General features: G+C 36.9%; 1 protein-coding gene and 1 non-coding gene across 4 annotated transcripts in view; both read left to right on the top strand.

Moving 5' to 3' along the window:
* The window catches only part of COP1 (COP1 E3 ubiquitin ligase), a 259,112-nt gene that overhangs the window by 218,097 nt on the left and 21,627 nt on the right, over positions 1–19,388 (top strand). Inside the window, exon 19 of one of the 3 annotated variants that reach the window (XR_007148125.1) lies at positions 3,498–3,574. The exons of the other annotated variants lie outside the window; for them this stretch is intronic. The gene's annotated coding sequence lies outside the window, so the exon portion shown is untranslated. The remainder of the gene's footprint in view (positions 1–3,497; positions 3,575–19,388) is intronic. 3 annotated transcript variants of the gene reach the window in all.
* On the top strand, positions 14,948–15,088 carry LOC125155894 (small Cajal body-specific RNA 3). The gene has a single exon (XR_007148410.1). It is a non-coding gene; the product is annotated as a small Cajal body-specific RNA 3 (non-coding RNA).

The raw sequence follows: 19,388 nt of genomic DNA, 5'->3' as shown, positions 1-19,388 counted from the left end.
TAAAAGATTCTTTTTTTTTTTTTAATTTTTTTTTAAACGTTTATTTATTTTGGGGACAGAGAGAGACAGAGCATGAATGGGGGAGAGGCAGAGAGAGAGGGAGACACAGAATCGGAAGCAGGCTCCAGGCTCTGAGCCATCAATCAGCCCAGAGTCCGACGCGGGGCTGGAACTCACGGTCTGTGAGATCGTGACCTGAGCTGAAGTCGGACACTTAACCAACTGAGCCACCCAGGCATCCCAAAGATTCTTTATTTGAACTGTGATAGCTAACCAAAAGGTAAAGATAAAGACAGATAATAAATCTGAAACATTTGATTTAAATGACCAGACTTTTTACACACTGTTGAGAATTAAATAGACAGTTTATCATGCTTATGTTTGTCTTCAGGTCTTTTTTGTTTTTAACTTTTAAAAAATGTTTTTATTTATTTTAATGAGTGAGAGAGAGTGCTCATGTGCGTGCGTGTCCGGGCACACAAGTGGGGAAGGGGCAGAGAGGGAGGCACAGAATCTGAAGCAGGGTCCAGGCTTTGAGCTGTTAAGACAGAGCCCAATGTGGCACTCAGACTTGTGAACCATGACATCATGGCCTGAAGTCAGACGCTTACCCGACTAAACCACCCAGGTGTCCCCCATCTTTTTTTTCTTTTTAATGTTTAATTTTTGAGAGAGAGAGATGGAGTGGGAGAGAGAGAGAGAGAGAATGAATGAATGAATGAATGAATGAATGAATGAATCTGAAGCAGGCTCCAGGCCCTGAGCTGTTAGCACAGAGCCCAAACAGGGCTTCAAACTCACAAACCATGAGATCATGTCCTGAGTCAAAGTTGGACTCTTAACTGACTGAACCACCCAAGCGTCCCTGTCTTCAAGGTCTTCAACTTTGATAGAAGTTGGAAGCTTTCGGGATAGATTATATAGAAAGAAAATCTGACTTCAAGATTTAGTTCCTTCTTGTTAACTTACTGTTTTAAATCCTAAGTATCTAGAGCTGTGGCTTTGTGATACACCAAGTGTATCTTTGTGAGTTGCTCTGTAGAGATTGGGAAAGCAAGATAGTAGTAGTTGCCTTTGCTTACAGTGTTTTTTTATTTCTCACAACATTCCAAACTTTGGTTTATTTTAGGAGGCCCAAGAGTTTATCTTTTTATTTTTTATTAAAAACTTTTTTTTAATGTTTTTATTTATTTTTGAAGGAGAGAGAGAGATAGAGCATGAGTGGGGGAGGAGCAGAGAGAGAGGGAGACACAGAATTCGAAGCAGGCTCCAGGCTGTAAGCTGTCAGCACAGAGCCTGATGCGGGGCTCGAACCCACAAACTGAAGCCGAAGCCAGACGCTCAACCAACTGAGCCACCCAGGCGCCCCTTTATTTTTTATTTTAAATGTTTGTTTATTTTTGAGAGAGCACAGAGTGGAGGAAGGCAGAGAAAGGGAGACAGAGGATCCAAAGCAGGCTCCGCGCTGACTGCAGAGAGCCCAGTGTGAGGCTCAAACTCAGGAACACGAGATCGTGACTTGAGCTGAAGTCGGTTGCTTAACCAACTGAGCCACCCAGGTGCCCCTATCTTTTTATTTTAAAAAAATTGCTAAGAATTATTATATATCTTAGGGATTCTCATATAATATTATCACCTGATAAGTAAAAATTGAAATATTTTATTTCATGCCAGATTATCTAGATACCTTTGAATTATATAGCAGCCAAGGATAATTTAAGTTTCACAAGTTATACTCCTGTGCATTTTCCTACTGTTTTTTTTCTAAACAACAAATCTGTAATTCATGTGATAACCCTTGATGTTTACTAATAGAAAACTATAATGGTTTGGATAAATCCAAAATGTCATTTAATAAGAATGGATAATGTGGGCATTTATATTTAAAAGCAGTTTTATTCTGTATTCTGAAAAGAGTAAAAGGCTAATTATGCTTCTCCCAATTAATAAGTTAGCCCTGCAGCTTCAAAATTCAGTAGAAGTCCTTGTTTTATGAGGAATATTTTCATTTTCTCAAAGTTTTCGGTTTTGTAAAGATTTAAGACTTTTTAATTCTAAGTTTTTTAAGTTTCTCAGGATTTTTAAGATCTGAGAACTGTGTTTTCCTTTATTAGTGGAAAGGATGAGTTATTGTCAGCAAAACAAATTGTAGGATCCCTTCTAGGGATCTCAGTGGTCATTATTGTTAAGGGAAAGCCTGGTTACCCTGTAGATTTTTACACTCTCCATCAGAGTCCTCACCATGTTTAAAAATAAGGTTCAGTCTTTCTATAGTGAAGATGCAGAATGAAGAAAACTACATAATTTTGACCAGAGTTGAGATTGTTTTCTATGCATTAGGGGCATGCTTTTACTTACTTTTCCTTTTTATCTTCTGCTTTCCAAATCATCATTTTAGGGATATGAAGAAAAAAATCACTTCTCAAGGGTTATTTTGGTTTTTGGTTTTTGGTTTTTTGTTAAGTCTTTGTTTAACTCTAGTATTAACTTTACGCTCCCTCCCCCATTTGTTATAACTAATGGGGTGAAAGAGTTTTGTTTTTTGGTACTAGTAATAGTAAATAGTATTTGTTCTATTGGATGAGATTTATCAAAAACATAAGTTACTTTTAAGCTTGTGTATGTCTTGTGGGTTTTTTTTAGGTGTAAAGATTTGCATCAAGCTGAGTTATTGAGAGTGAAACTATTCGCTGTGAATAGGTGTGAATAAACCCTTAGGAAGAAATTCTCTCACCCAGTTTAGGTGCCATGCATGGTTCTACTATGTGATAGATAAGTGGCAATTACTTTTTAGAATAAGCATGAGGTTTTGGTTCTTTGCGTGAACATTTGCATTTGAATTATTCAATTTTCTCTTACGCTTGCTAAAATATACAAGTGATATATCAGAAGACTCAAAACCAATCAAAATAACCACAGTTTTCCCTCTGTGCCTGTTGTGATGCCTGACTGAGGATAAACTTAGCTTCTGCATTTAGGGCCTCTAGATCCAATTAGGTCTTACTCAGGAGGCCCGTAATGACTTTCTCTACTGTGGAGTGTTACATTTTTCTTCAGTAATAGAGAACTTTTAGAAAATAGAGAATTGAGAAAATTGACCTGTAATTGTAGCATGTAAACAGAACAGCAGTTAATGTTTTGATGTTTGTCCTTCCAGTCTTCGGCCTACATTTCTTAAATAGTTTTACATTATAAACATATCTTGTATTTAGCTTTTTACACTAGTTACATCTAAGCATTTTCTCTCTTTACATCATAATGTTAGTGGAAGGCATTTACATTTATTATGAATTACTGTTTGTCTTTTATTATTAAACATTTAGGCTGCCTCTTAAGTTTTTCATAGTTATAAGTTCATAATGTTTTGGGGCGTATTGTTTTTCCCCTTTTCTCTTGCAGTATTTGTAATACAAAATCCTGTAAGTGAGGGAAAAACTAGATGAAAGGGTTCAGAATATTTTTTAGCTTTTGATATCTACTGTTATTTTGATTTCCAGAAAAACAGAGCAGTTTTTACACAGTAGTTCCTCTTAACCGTGACAAGGCACTGATGGTCTGGGATGGGGCGATGAAGGTAAGAGCTGACGAGGTGAGAAGAGGGACATGAGGTGTATCTGAGTTTTAGTTATAAACCTTGGTTGCTAGCTGTGACACCTTAGAAAAATTCCTTATCCTTTTTGAGTCTACTTCCTCATTTTTGTAGTGGGTTAATACGAATATTTAAATACTGTAAAGTGTTGTTAGGAAGCAGATGACATTATGCATCTGAAACACTCATACATGGTAGCTTTTCAGTAAATGGTAGTACTGCTAGTAATAATATGTAAAAGTTAGAAAATTAACATTTGAGCATCTCCCCTGTCCTCCTATCTTAGTATTTTGCATAAGTTATGCAAATCTATTCCAGGTATATTTCCAGGTAGAAGGAACAGCAGGTACAAAAGCTTAAGAGTCTGAAAGAGCCCTGTGTGTTTGGAGCTGCTAGGATGTGACAGGACTAGTGGGAGATGAAACACGAAATGGTAGATGAAGAACGATTTTTTTTTAAGGGTCATTCTAGACTGTGTTAAGAACCTTGAACTTTTTCTGTGCAACTATATAAAGGATTTTAAGAAAAGTGATTGACTTCAACTTTTGATTAGTGGTTTTAGTTTAATTAACAGAAAAACAGATGTGGTAGGCAAGAGTACAAAGGCACTGGTGATGGAGCTTCACCTCGGTCCAAGAATTTGGGAGATATATTTGAAGTTAAATTTGCAGGATCTACTATTTCTTTAAAGGGATGAAGACTTATAGCAGTTAATTAACTTTTTGCATGTAGGTAAGTCACCTAACTTATCTGAGTTTCATTTCCCTCTTTTTAAATTATTTTTATTTTAATGTTTATTCATTTTTGAGAGAGAGAGACACAGAGTGTAAGTGGGGAGGGGCAGAGAGAGAGGGAGACACAGAATCCGGAAGCAGGCTCCAGGCTCTGAGCTGTCAGCACAGAGCCCGATGCGGGCTTGAACTCCCGTACCATGAGATCATGACCTGAGCTGAAGTCGGATGCTCAACTGACTCAGCCACCCAGGTGCCCCAGTTTCCCTCTTAAATTTGAAGGGGTTGTAGACCAGATTTCTGTTGCCCAGTGGCCATATGTAAACCCAACTTACATGCTTATCGTTAGACCCTATAGTTTACAAGTAGGTCCACTCATGAGAACATTGTCTGAGAAACTCCTTGGTTTGCATTATTTCTGTCTTGATTCAGCTTCTAAATTCACAGATGGTATAACTGCCTCTACTTCTGGGGTGTGCACTAGCCCCCAGCAGAGAATCCCTCTGCCAGTTAGACATAACTTACCTTAGACGAGAAACTTTCCTGATGTTGAAAACATGCAGAAACAAGCTTTGTAGGGGGAATTTTTTTTAGACGTTTTTTAGAAATCCTTATTGAACAAATTGTAACACCTTTCGAGGACTGTACTTCTCTATGACTGTTTTACAAATAACAGTGGCAAGAAAAAAAACAGTTCATTTTTTTAAATCTCCCTAAAATTTGAACATTTTTTGTTCCCATATTCTTTAGTAATTTACTCTTATTGTAATGTTTCTAATACTGTTAATTACTGCTTTATGTTTTGCGTTGATTTTGGCAACTTCACATTGTTAGTAAGTGTTCAGATAGACTCTTAATTACCACAGGTTAATGGGAAGTTATTGTTTGGATTTATATTGCATCTTAATAACATCTGCTCCTCTCATGTTCCTCTAATGAAAAGCTTCGGTTCTAATAACTTAATATTTTGAAGGATTATTATGAGATAGGAAAAATAATAGACTGATGCTTTTTTCCCTAACACTGCTGTGAAGTTTTGATTGTACAACTTAACCTACGTGTAAAATGGAAGCATCAATGCAGTAGCATCCCCATTTTCTAACTGTGCAACTGTAGCCTTGCATTCTAGCTCTGTGAATGTTGAAATACTAAAAGAAATAGAATGGATGGTAATTCTAACACTTCAGACTAGTTCTTAGTTGATGCGATTGACTAGTTTTACTGGACTCAATTCTTTTTTTAAAGCTCCTTATTAAATATGTGTGTTAATTAGATTAGCGATTGCTTAGTTGCTTCCTCTTAATGGTCCTTTGGGACCCTTTGCTTTGTCTCATACAAATCAAATTTGTCCAGTAAAAATTTGGAATTCATGTAACCTACCCCACAAGGTTTTTTTAGGATGTTCTTTGACCCACTAAAAGCATATGAAAAAGTTTGCCTGTCCCTGTGATTAGTTTTCTAGAGAGCTTATTGCTTTTATTAGATTTCTAAAGGGGATCAAAATATTAATGATTAAAAATGAGTGCTATGAAATGTAGTCTGGCAAGTTGGCTTGATAAGGCTATGCATTAAATTGTACTAGCAATACCGATTACTAAAAATTATATTAGTTTTCTGCTCTTGATTTGAAGTTTAGTTTTTATATAGCTTCGCAAACTTAAAATGAAACAAAGAAGTCACAGAGTAAGTATATTAGAAGTTCTTTATTTTAATCCTTTCATTTTTTCTTCTATTACTTCCACTCTAGATTCATGTTACCTAAGAGAGTGAGAAACTTAACCAAATCACTCTGCCTCGGTTTGCTTTGTCACCTTTTTTTTTTTTAAATTTTTTTTGATTTAACTTTATTTTTTATTTTTTAAAATTTATATCCAAATTAGTTAGTATATAGTGAAGCAATGATTTCAGTAGATTCCTTAATGCCCCTTACCCATTTAGCCCATACCCCCTCCCACAACCCCTCCAGCAACCCTCAGTTTGTTCTCTGTATTTAAGAGTCTTTTCTGTTTTGTCCCCCTCCCTGTTTTTATATTATTTTTGCTTCCCTTCCCTTATGTTCATCTGTTTTGTCTCTTTAAAAGTCCTCATATGAGTGAAGTCATGTGATTTTTGTCTTTCTCTGACTAATTTCACTTAGCATAACACCCTCCATTTCCATCCACATAGTTGCAAATGGCAAGATTTCATTCTTTTTGATTGCTGAGTAATACTCCATTGTGTATATATACCACATTTTCTTTATCCATTCATCCGTCAGTGGACATTTGGGCTTTTATAAAAAGGTCTCACAGACCACGAGATCCTGACATGAGCTGAAGTCAGAAGCAACTGAGCCTCTGACTTCTGCTCAGCTCATGATCTCATGGTTTGTGAGTTTGAGCCCAGCGTCGGGCTCTGTGCTGACAGCTTAGAGCCTGGAGCCTGCTTCAGATTCTGTGTGTTTGTGTGTGTGTGTCTCTCTCTCTGCCCCTCCCCTGCTCACTCTTTCTCTCAAAAATAAAATAAACATTAAAAAATTAAAAAAAAAATACAGAGATTAAACGTAGTTGCCAGAGGTGAAGTGGGTGGGGGATGGGTGAAAGACATAAAGGGGATTAAGAGTATGTGTATTGTGAACACTGAGTAATATATAGAATTGATGAATCACTATATTGTATACCTGAATCTAATATAACACTGTTATGTTAATTACACTTCAGTTAAAAAAATTTAAAAATTTAAAAAAGTCTCATGAATTCCTATTCTAACAAAATACACATTAAAAAGAAAAAATAACTCTGTAATAATTGCTGATATTCTGCATGTAATCTCACAAATAAAAAAGAAGAAGAGGTAAATAGGATTATAAAAACACCTTTTTCCCATCTAAAAATATTAAATCTGTTTACGAAAAGAAGTTTCAATGGGGTTTATGTGTATCAGCTACCTTATTAAAGGTATGTTTTATGGGGTATGCCATGAGTTATTAGTATAACTTTGAATAGGTGTAAAACATGTTTAACTTTTAACATGAACTTTATGGGAGGAATTGTTTAGAGTAAAATATCCAAATTTGAAATAAAAGGAGTGCATCCATAATTGGTTTACTCTTTCTCACAGTTTGTTGATAATCAGTATGTCTGGTGGTAGATCTGAAAGTATTTATAGAGAATCTAAAGAAAGAATATGAAATAAAATTTTCATGTGATATGGGTAAGAAGTAGTAAAAAAACAAGGATGTAGAACTATTACAAATTTTCTTATAGTTTGCTTATAAATTTAATTATAATTTTTTATATTTCTATTTTTGTAAATGGAACATTATTGTAGTGTAAATAATTGTCTATTTTGCATTATCACCTGAGTGTTTGATGAATTAATCTTGAAAACAAGTTTCTTGGGAAACTTAGTAAGTCAATTGTTAAGAAAATAAATTCAGTAACAGTACATTTTGCATGATCAGTTACACATGCTAATTTGCAATAAGATTCTTTGTGGTAGTTTCTGTTGTCCTATCTTCAAGATCACGTATTCTTCCCTCAGATTTGTCAAGTCTGCTGATCATACCATTAAAGGCATTGTTCATTCTGTTACTGTGTTTTTGGTTTCTACCATTTGTTTGATTCCTTCTCATAGTTTAAGTCTCTTTGCTGAAATTATCTGATCTTACACATTTTCTACCTTTTTCATTGGACTCTTTTCTTTAATGCACTGATGATAGTTATTTTCACATAGTGCCAACATCTGTGTCATACTGAATTTAGTTTAATGATTGCTTTGTCTCCTCAGATTGGTTTTCCCTGAATGCCTTGTCATATTTGGTTAAAAGCCATGCGTTGTGTGGGACAGTAGGTACTGAGGGAAATATTTTTTATGCTGTGGGTGAGCCTGCTTTTCATTCTCACAGACTTCATTGTGGGGATTGTGTTAATGTAGTCATGATTGAGGTTGTTTTGAAGTTTGTTGTTGCTATGATTACCCTCAGAGCACCATATTCTCGTGATACTTTGTGTGTAGAATATTGGCTGCTTTGCCAGAGGATTTTTCTCAGTGTGTTCTCTGCTGAGGTTTTGGTCTGCTCTTTGCATTGTTTCCCGGAACAAATCTGTCTCTTGTAGTAATCCTTGCTATATTCCTTTTTAATCTTATTTCTTAGTGCTTGTTTATGTGGTGGGGTGGTTATGAGAGGAAGGACATTCTTTGAAGTTTGGATTAATCCTCAGTCCAAGTTTGGTCCTATGAACCTAGGTCTTAGAGTTGTGGACTTCACAGTTCTTTCTGCCCATCTTCTAAATGTCATGCTAGCATATGTTTCTGACCTTCCCCTGAGAGTAAAACACTTTGTTTTCTGTTCCTCTCCCTCAACTGCAGTTACTTTCTACCAGTGCCCTCAGACCACCCCTCCTCCCCATCCATTTCCCTACAGACTAATGCTTTTGTTCTTTAGAGGACATAGTAGGTGTGTATCTGACAAATCTGAGGGGAGAATACGTGAACTTGAAGATAGGACAACAGAAAATACCACAAAGAATTTTATTGAAAATTAGCATGTGTAACTGATCATGCAAAATGTACTGTTACTATATGTATTTTCTTAACAATGGCTTTAGGAAATGGTTGTGTTTCCAAGATTTTAGAAAAGTTTGGAAGAGCATACTGCACCCGTCTCCCAGTGTTTATGGCTGCAGGGACCTCATACTTTTGTACTAGCCACCTTGTAGCATTTTGTTAAATGCTAACTTAATCTTCCCACTGGCTTGTCCAGCTATTTCTGTTTCAGGTAAGCAAATACAGTAAAACCATGGTTTGTGTGCATAATTCCTTCTGGAAACATGCTTGTAATCCAAAGCACTTGTATATCAAAGCGAATTTCCCCATAAGAAATAATGGAAACTCAGAGGATTTGTTCTGCAACCTAAAAATATTCATATAAACAGGATTAAATACTGTAATATAAGACAAAATAATAAAATACAAAATAGTAAGAATAAACAAATTAACCTGCACTTACCTTTGAAAACCTTTGTGGCTGGTATGAGGGAGACAAAAGAGAGGAGGGTTATTGTGTAGGACGACTTCCACTATCACTGACGGAATCACTGCTATCTACTGGCTCATTGGAATCTTTTTCTGCGTGGGGGCCACTGTATACGCTCGCATGGATGTTGACTACAGTACCGTATTAATCAATTCTTGTCATATGCTGTATTTAATGTAACTGGCAATAAGGCAGCAGGGAAAAGAGTCTACATCTGCAGGTAGCCTGACCTGGAATGAAGCAAGGCATTCCTAAACTGACTCTTGTACAGAAAAGCAAGGGACTGTCCATAAGTGCTTTGAAGTGACAAAAAGTACACTACTGCCAGTTGTGGGCACCTTCCAATGTTCTGAAAAATCACTGATTTCTGCCAAACACCACAGCCTGAGACCAAGCATCTGAGCATGGGAAATGATCACCCACAGTCCTGCAGACAGAGAGAGAGAGAGAGAGAGAGAGAAAGAGAGAACCATCAGCCCAGTTGTGATCATGTGACATTTGGTGTCAGGTCCTACTCATATCGCAAGACCTCACTCGTTTATCAAGTTAAAATTTATTAAAAATGCTTGTTCGTCTTATGGAACACTTGCAGAACAAGTTGCTCGCATCCCAGGTTTTACCGTACTCTGGTATTCTCTCTCCATGCAGGCGCCAGTTTCTTCTGGTTTTAGATTGTTTCGCCTGTGATTCAGTTCTTTAATAGGTTCAAGAAATGTCATTAATTAGCAGTAGTTCAGCTTTTTTCTTGCAATCATAGGGGCATTGCTCTTTCCGGCTTTCTCCATCTCTAAGCTCAGCTCTCTAGTTTTTAGTACTTGCATTACTTCTACAGATATATGGGGTTTTAACGTTCACTTTTAATTATCTTAGACTTCTTGCTATTTAAATTTGTGTATTGTCAGCATATTTCAGAACTATGTTAATAGTAATAGGCCTTTTATTTCTTATAACATTTTAGGGATAATTACCTTTTGCAAAATATGGTTTATAACGTATGTTCATCTGTAATCACCCCTCCCCGCCATACCACATGTAGTCATTTAGTTGAGTGACAGAAGTAATCTCAATTACAAAAGACAATTCAGTATCTGAATTGTTAGTAGCAATGAAACCATTTATCTGAAATTTGTTTTCTAATGAAAGTCTCAAGACCTATTTAGCCAGGAACAAGAATTTTTGAAGTGTGAGGAAAATACTGATGGTATCTAGAAGTTGTGACGTGACAGGATCTTAACCATTAGGATTTTTAATTATTTAGTCTCAGATAAGGAAAGTTTCTAGGAAGTTTGCCAGGCTTCTTACATGTAGCTGACAGTTGTGAAGACACTTTTATGGCAATTTGGTATTTTACTTACGAGTCGAGGGAATTTCTGTGGAAGTTCAGACAATATAGACTGTTGCGGTGATTTACTACAACATGAAAAATGTTGGATTATTTTCAGTTTTATTAAATGCAGTCCTATTCTTCAGTAATCCCTAAATTTAAAATCAAATCTACGTAAGTACAAAGTTTTGACCATTAAAGAATGGAGTCTTAGAAATGTAAAAACAAGTTTTGTGCATGTCTAAGCACAAATCTGATCTCATTTCCCTCTCAATTTTGATTCCATATTCTGTTCTGTCCCCTGCTACTCTGTCATGTAGCGCTGCTAGTTCAGGCTTTCATCATCCCCTGCCATTACCTAATAGTCCCAGGCTAATTTACCTGAGCTATTTATTTATTTATTTTAATTTTTTTTTAACCTTTATTTATTTTTGAGACAGAGAGAGACAGAGCACGAATGGGGGAGGGGCAGAGAGAGAGGGAGACACAGAATCAGAAGCAGGCTCCAGGCTCCGAGCCATCAGCCCAGAGCCCGACGTGGGGCTCGAACCCATGGACCGCGAGATCGTGACCTGAGCTGAAGTTGGACGCTTAACCGACTGAGCCACCCAGGCGCCCCTTACCTGAGCTATTTAAAATGCTCAGTCATGTCCTGATGATTATAGAATAAAATATAAGCTTCTTTATGTGACATTTAACACCCTCCTTTATCAAGCCCCTACCCACTTCTTCAGCATGGTCACCTGCCACTTACATAGGCACATTCTGCACTCCGGCAACACTGAACTGAACCCTCAAACACCCCATCATGGTTTGTTTGTTTGTTTATTTGTTTATTAACCCTTGTGCCTTTGACCTTGCTGCTCACTGTGCCCACATGCCCTTTTCTTTCCTGTTTGTTACATATTAGAATGTCATTAGACAGGAAGTCTTTTAAGTACGGTGCTGAGTTTTGTAACTACACAAGTAGTAGAGTGTTGAGTAGATGACTACCATTAGATTTCCTTACCTTTTGGCCTTTGTAGAAATGAATTCTATAACATGTCTAATGGGGTGTCCTTCAAACTTTTTGAATACTTCTGGTGACAAGGAGCTCCTGCTGCACAAGGAAGCCCATTATATTTTCCCGTGACTTCAAGTCTTACAATGTTGGCCCATAAGAACAGCTCTTACTTTTTCCCATCACCTCAGAAACCGTAAATATTTAAAAAAATGTGTAATATTTAAGAACCTGTAACTCCACATGCAGTAAAAGTCAACATCTTCTAGTTTTCTTTGTGTTAACCCACTCTTTACCTCAGTCTTATTGAATCCTTTGCAGGAATAACATCACTTGAAAATAGAGGTGAAGAGTTTGGGACACCTGGGTGGCTCTGTTGATAAAGCATCCAACTTCAGCTCCGGTTGTGATCTCACATTTCATGAGTTTGAGCCCTGCATTGGGCTCTCAGCACAGAGCCCGCTTTGGATCCTCTGGATCCTCTGTCCCCTTCTCACTCTGCTCCTCCCCCACTTGCGCGCGTGCGCGCGCTCTCTCTCTCTCTCTCTCTCTCTCTCTCAAAAATAAACATTAAAAAAGAACAAGGAAATAGAGGTGAAGAGTTCAAATCTGCATTCTGTGAAGTTGTGCCCATGTCATGTATTTTCCTTTGGTATGGACTAGTTTAAAATGTGGGAAAGGGAGCATGAAGAAAAGAGAATAGGACGTTTATTAGTACTCAGATTTTCATTTTATTTCATTTTATTTTAAAATTTCATAGATTCCCATTTATGAAATTAAGTTTTCTACTAAACTACTGTGAGCTACTTCTGTAGTTCGAATTCCAGTACTGATAACTGAGTAAATTTATATAGATTATGTAAAAGTATTAAAACAAGCTTTAGGTATGTGATCATTTTCACTGAACGCAGAAGCCTCATTAGATTAAAAACTGTTGTCCTGTTTATCTTGGTCTTGTTTTGGCCTTGGCATGGGATCAGGTAAATAGGCACTCAGTAATGGTTTTGTTGTTGTTGTTGTTGTTGTTGTTGTTTGTTTTAACAAGTAAATCTTTCCTCTCCACTTCCCTCTCAACAACCTCTTAACCAATAGCAGAAAAATGCAGACTTCTCCTTTCTCTGAATTCAACATCTATAGACAGTTTTTAATATCTGTACTAGCGTTTTTTCAAAGTATGATCTTACTGATCATCTATTTCAGGATTATTAATTACCTGAGATTTGTATTAAAAATGCGAGTTTCTAGACCTCAGATTTATTAAGTTAGAGTTTCTGAGGGTGAGAGCCAGGAACATCCATTTTGTTGTTGTTGCTATTATATCTTTATGAAATGCATAGTTCTCTTCTTTCCTTTTATTAAGTAGCCTAGAATTACATGGGAGAAGCAGAGATCCCATCCCCAGCACATCCAGTCTTGATCCCACTGGAAATTTCTAGTAATGTTTATAATTTATAATAATGTTTATAATGTTCATATCTGGGAGGGTGGAAAGAGGTGTTCCAGCAGTGGCCACTACAGACCTGCGTTCTTCATTTCACAGGGGTCATTAGGTATTACTATCTTAAACCCTTCCAAGAGCAACATAAGGAGGCTTTCTAAGTTCCCAGGAAGTCAGTCACTTTGGAAGATGTTTTAAGGACCAACTCCAAGGGAAACATTGGGTAATAGGCTGGGATTCTTTCTGATTTCCTCAGTAACAAAAATGCAGTCTAGGAGATTCTTGTAGTGCTTGTAGCAAATCAAGATCTTAAAGCTGGAGTTAAAGACCTGTCTTTCAAAAGGTGGCAGTGGTGACAGCAGGGCATAGAGCTTTCGTGCCTTTTCTGGGCTCTGCGCTTGGTGTGGAGCCTGCTTAAGACTCTCTCCCTCTCCCTCTGCTCCTCCCCTGCTTGCATGCACATACTCTCCCTCTCTCAAAATACAATTTAAAAAAAAAAAAAAAAAAGTAAGTTTGCTCATTGCCCAGTACTATTCCTTTTCTTGCCTGGAACTGTGTTCACATTGTTCGTAAGAAATCTGTGTTGCCTTGCTCTCCCTCTCCCACTTACCTAAATCCTCTCATCCTTTCCCAGCCCCATCCCTACTTTTTTGTTCCTGTTAACCGTTTCATCTCTATGCTTTCTGGTTTCTAAGTTACTGATACACCTACAGAATGCATTTTGCCAGCTGCCATTCAAGTGTATTATTCTCTAATTGTACTTTATTTAGTGTTGCCCCTGTTTATTCCTTGCTTCTAGTTTGAGAGCAAAAAATATCAACATGTGCAGCTATTGTAATAAGAGCTACTTAGTGCTCTAGGAAAGAGTTAAGATAACATTTAAGTCTACTTAAGCTAGGGAGCCTACTTTATGTTTTTTGTCAATTTTATAAGATCATGAATATGGTGACTGATATATTCAGATAGTCATACTGCAGTCAGCTGCCTTTTAATTGTAAAGAAATTTAGGTTATAGTGTTTTAATAACTGCCACTTATTTGGTGCCTATAATATTCCGTTTCCTTTTTGGTTAGATGCTTTACTTGGTTTCTTCTGAGTCTTTAAAAATTCTGTGAAGCACCTAAAATTACCTGTTTTATTGTTGAAGAAATTGAGTCTCCAAGAAGGTGGAGCAGTGCTATGGCAGAACTGAAATGCAGTCTGGGGCCCCGTGTCTTAGATTCATTGCTGTTTGTCATGTGTTATGTGGTAGCCCTAGAGCAGCACCGAACTCTCCAGACGGTTTTGCCAGAGTGTTCTGGAGGGTTGTGCAGATAGCACCCTTCGAAATGCACACTCAATGGTCAGAGGCCCTCCGTGGTATACACCAAGTAATTGTTTTCTGTCAGCTGTGTGATTGCAAGCACATTGTTCGTGAGCTTTATTCAGGAGAGCATCCAAGGTGCAGAGGTATTGATACGTGAGGGAAGTTGTGGGTGTCTGGAGATAATATTTGAGTTGTTGTGTGGCAAGGAAACTTAAGTTGATTAGGGCTGGATAATGAGAAGGGAGAAGAGTTTGGAAACCACTGGGAATGAAGGGAAGGTGGTGAGTGATTTTTGGGGGGTATATCTCAATCCTCCTTTCCTTGTACATGTTCTTTACAACCTTTGTTCCTAGAGTAAAGATCACTTTGACTTTATATGGTTTAATGGTTCTTTTTCCATTATCTGTCTGAATCCTGTTTTTTTTTTCTCTAGTTTATTTGAATGCATTAAAGTGTATTTAAATGAGAATCTGCTGCAGTCAGGAAATTGCTGTAGGAAAGACTAGATAACAAAAGGCTTCTTAATAATGAAGCGCACCAAAAATGGAACCTGCAGGAACCAACCATGTGGACAAATGGAAAAATACCTTTTGTCTACAAATTGCAGTGATCCTACATAAACATGGAGGTCTCTGTCTGGCTTAGGGCAGCTGACTAAGTCCGATCGTTCCCCTCCATACAGCCTTAGAAACCAGCATTCCAAGTACTGCTTTCGTGACATTTTGTTTAATATCTGTGACAGTTAAGTGTGCCGGAGTTTTAATAGACAACCAAGTGAGGTTACTTCTGCATCCGTCTTTTTTTTTTCTTTTTACTTAGTAGTTGTGCATTTTATTATTTTTTATTTTTTTACCCTTTTATTTAATTTATTTTTTTAAATTTACATCTAAGTTAGCATATAGTGCAACAATGATTTCAGGAGTAGATTCCTTAATGCCCCTTACCCATTTAGCCCATCCCCCCTCCCACAACCCGTCTAGCAACCCTGTTTGTTCTCCATATTTAAGAGTCTCATATGTTTTGTCTCCCTCCCTGTTTTTATATTATTTTTGCTTCCCTTCCCTTATGTTCATCTGTTTTGTGTCTTAAAGTCCTCATATGAGTGAAGTCATATGATATTTGTCTTTCTTTGACTACTTTCACTTAGCATAATACCCTCTAGTTCCATCCACATAGTTGCAAATGGCAAGATTTCATTCTTCTTGATTGCCGAGTAATATTCCATTATGTGTATATACCACATCTTCTTTATCCATTCATCTGTTGATGGGCATTTGGGCTCTTTCCATATTTTGGCTATTGTTGATAGTGCTGCTACAAACATTGGGGTGCATGTGTCCCTTCAGAACAGCACACCTGTATCCCTTAGATAAATACCTAGTAGTGCAATTGCTGGGTCAAAGGGTAGTTCTACTTTTAATTTTTTGAGGAACTTCCATACTGTTTTCCAGAGTGGCTGCACCAGTTTGCATTCCCACCAGCAGACTCCTGCGTCCATCTTAACTGGTTTTTAGATATTTTATGGTCTTAAAAATTGGTTTCATTTGTTTGTTTGATTAAGCCACGGGAATGAATATAGAAATACTTTTTTTCCGAGAGACCACATTGACTTAATTAATCAGGGTTATCAGTAGAGGTCAGTCAGTATTTTAGAGATGAAGAAGCTGATCAGGGGTAACTTCCATGAAGTTTTTCTCATTAAAAATTGATTTGTCATTAAGAAAGTGACTGTTCCAAAATACAGTTTATGTGATTTTTTAAGTCTATAAAAAATTTTAGGAATGACCATTACTGGGGTAAAGCTAGCTACTAAGTATTAATTTCTTAGCACTAAATTTGAATTCTTCAGATTTTTTTCAGGGTGTGTGTTCTGTCAGCAGGGGAGGGGTGGATAGCAGCGGAGGGAGCTGCAGTGGCATTTCTAATGCCCTGAGGTGTGGTACACAGCACTAGGGTGTGCTGTAAGCAGGCCACTGCTGGGTTTATTTATAACTAATTGTGTGAGGATCTGTCCTTGTTTGTGGTTCTGAAATCCCCATATATTTCTTACGCTGAGCAATTATTGTATCAGACAGTTGTTGAATAGCCATATTTTTTGAAACTCTTTAGAAGTCATTAGTCTACTCTGGTCTTCATTTTGATGAAAGATTTTAAGATTTCGTACTCACTTGTATTATTTGTGCTCTGCTTAGTTACATGAGAAATTCAAATCTAGATTCAAGACCCTTCACTAAAATGACCTCTTACTAAAAATTCTGAACACAAATATTATCGAGGCTTAATTCAAAAGGGAAAGGAATGTCTTATGACTGAATCTATCTTAGGATTTGTTTATAAATATATTTGAGAGGTGTCTCCACCACTCCATCATTTTCTGGGATGTTTCAGCCGAGGCCGAGAAATGTAGTACTTAACCAGGTGTTCTTAAATACTTTGCAGTGTCTCCGTCATTTTGAACCTGCTTGCTACCATGTTCTTCCATTTCATCTTCCCTGTAGTTCTGTGTGTGCTCTCCCCCTTTTGCTGCCAGATCATATATGCCCCTTACTCCTCCACAAACTCCAGTAAATCTAGTAGATGACAGCTGGCTTCTACTCAAACCAGATACATGAATATAGGAATCAAGTGACCCTCATATATGACACATCAAAGCTGACATAGTAATTAGAGATGGATTTATTTGAATGTGAAGGCAAGTACATATTTTGTACACTGCCCTAGTACCATCAGTTACCCATTCTTCCTTGTGGAAGCTCAGAATTCGATCCTCACAATATAAACTTAAGTCCCATTAGAAGGTGGAATATGTATTGTCTCTTTACTGTTATACTTAAAGACTAGATAGAATTTTATCTACTTTTATGGCCATGGATATGCTAAAATCAGGGGCAGTCACAGAAGTAATGGCATAGCTATATTAATTTTCTTCTGCTAGGTTGGTGCCTGTTCCTGTTGTTAAATAGTTTTAATATCCACCCCTGAGAACAGTATGTGTTATGTATGCTCTAAATGTGAACACAGGTTCCTGTGGATACCAAATTTAAAAAGGTCTTAACAGGAAACAGGAAGTTTGAGGTAGAGAGGCGAGATGATAATCTGGTGATTCCGGTGGAGGTAGATTCTTGGCAGAGGTGGATCTCCTTCCAGTTCCTTCCTCTGTGTGTATGTGTTTCTGTCTGTGCATTTCCGAATTGACACTTAGACATGATTTTTGATTACTTTGAAGTCTAAGTCATTGATGTATTGTTAGCCTTTCAAAATGGTAAAACATCTTAGAAGAAATCCTACAAAGAAATTGTAGATTAATCTGTATATGTGTATATGGTCATTTTCCCAGTGGAGCAGTTGATACCAAATCCTTTTTAATGAATGTGAATTTTCATGTAGAGAACAGATCCAGTGGTAAAATTCAGTGGGCTGGTATTTTATTTATAGTCATTATCGCATTAGGCTCTTTTACTTTTAGATAAAATTTGAATTTCATATGCATTGATGTCTTCTGATTAGTACTGTCCTTTCATAAATCTAGGTATAGGAAATATCTAGCACCTAGAGCATCATTAGTTTGCCATAAAAAAAAATCTGGTCCACTTTGTCTTAGAATGATTATAAAAAATCTTCAATATGGATGTTTCCATTATTCAGGAAAATCTTAATTATAAAGCTTAAGAATTTTGAAATTGAAAATATGATAAGCCACCAAATTTAGAAGTCCTTTTAAAATTAAAAAAATTTTTTTTGAATGTTTATTTATTTTGAGAGAGCATGAGCAGGGGAGAGGGGAGACAAAGAGAACCCAAGGAGGCTCCACGCACAGTGTGAAGCCTGACATGGGGATCATCCCATGACTGCAAGATCACATCCTGAGCTGATATCAAGAGTTGGATGGACGCTTAACCAACAGAGCTACCCAGGGGTCCCTGCAAGTTCTTTTGATTAGCTGAGTAATTCATTTCCTCTTATTATATAAGTTAGTTATAAAGAACAGGTATTTAAATGAATAAAAAATGAAGTATGATGAATATAATATATTTTATTAAAATAATGACTCATTTTATTAATCATGGATTATGACTATATCATTCTATTGATGATAGTCTTTATAAAAAGTTTATGCTAGATAGGGACCCAGTATCATCTTAAAGTGAGGAAATTGGTAGGGAAGAAAAAAAGGATTTGGATTTAACTGGATGATCTTGCAAGTGTTTCCTTGTGACGAAGAAACTCCACAGTCTCCCAGATCTTGAATTGGGATTGGCAGGGAGGAGTAGAGTACTATAGAATACTCTCTTCCACCTTAGATCTGTGGCCAAGCCCTTTTCTCCAATGACAGCACTTGAAGTCATACTTCTAGGGAGATTATATAAAGGACCAAATTCTACACAGAGAAAGGCTTTAAGGACTCTTAAGTATATGAGATTTGAAATGTAACATCCATATATAATAGAGTCGAGGTTTTGCCATAGATTTCAAATGTTCACCTAAGATGCCTTTCTCCTTCCATTCTGATTTTGTAAATTTGGGTTGGGGCCAGGCATGCTATAAGCTTATTAAATCAGTATGCTACAGACCCACAATTGATATATTGTTATCAGTCTTCATGTATTGATTCATGGCTTTGCTATTCCATACCTGTGTTTGTGGCTTTGGACAAGTTACCAAGTGTCTTTAAGATCATGTTCCCTTGTTTTAAATTGAGGATGAAAATGGTAATTTCCTCATGAAGACTGCATTGTGGAGGCTGAGTGAAATAATTCATATTAAGTCCTTAGCACATTAACTGGCCTGTAGTGGTCAACAGTGGGTTATGTGATAATGATAGAAGTTTGGTTTTTTGTTTTTTACTACTTCTCCAAGATAGTAAAATGAGATAGTAGTAAAATGAGAATCTTAGATTCTAAGATAAAAAAATTCATTTATTGTCTGTCTTATAAATTCAATTCAAACAAATAATTCAGCCTTAGGATCCTCTCTAGAAGGCAG

Source organism: Prionailurus viverrinus, chromosome F1, assembly GCF_022837055.1.
Source record: "Prionailurus viverrinus isolate Anna chromosome F1, UM_Priviv_1.0, whole genome shotgun sequence".
In the NCBI taxonomy this organism is placed as follows: domain Eukaryota; kingdom Metazoa; phylum Chordata; class Mammalia; order Carnivora; family Felidae; genus Prionailurus; species Prionailurus viverrinus.
The sequence above is the reverse complement of the archived record's forward strand: the minus strand, read 5'-3'. Positions and strand labels throughout refer to the sequence as shown.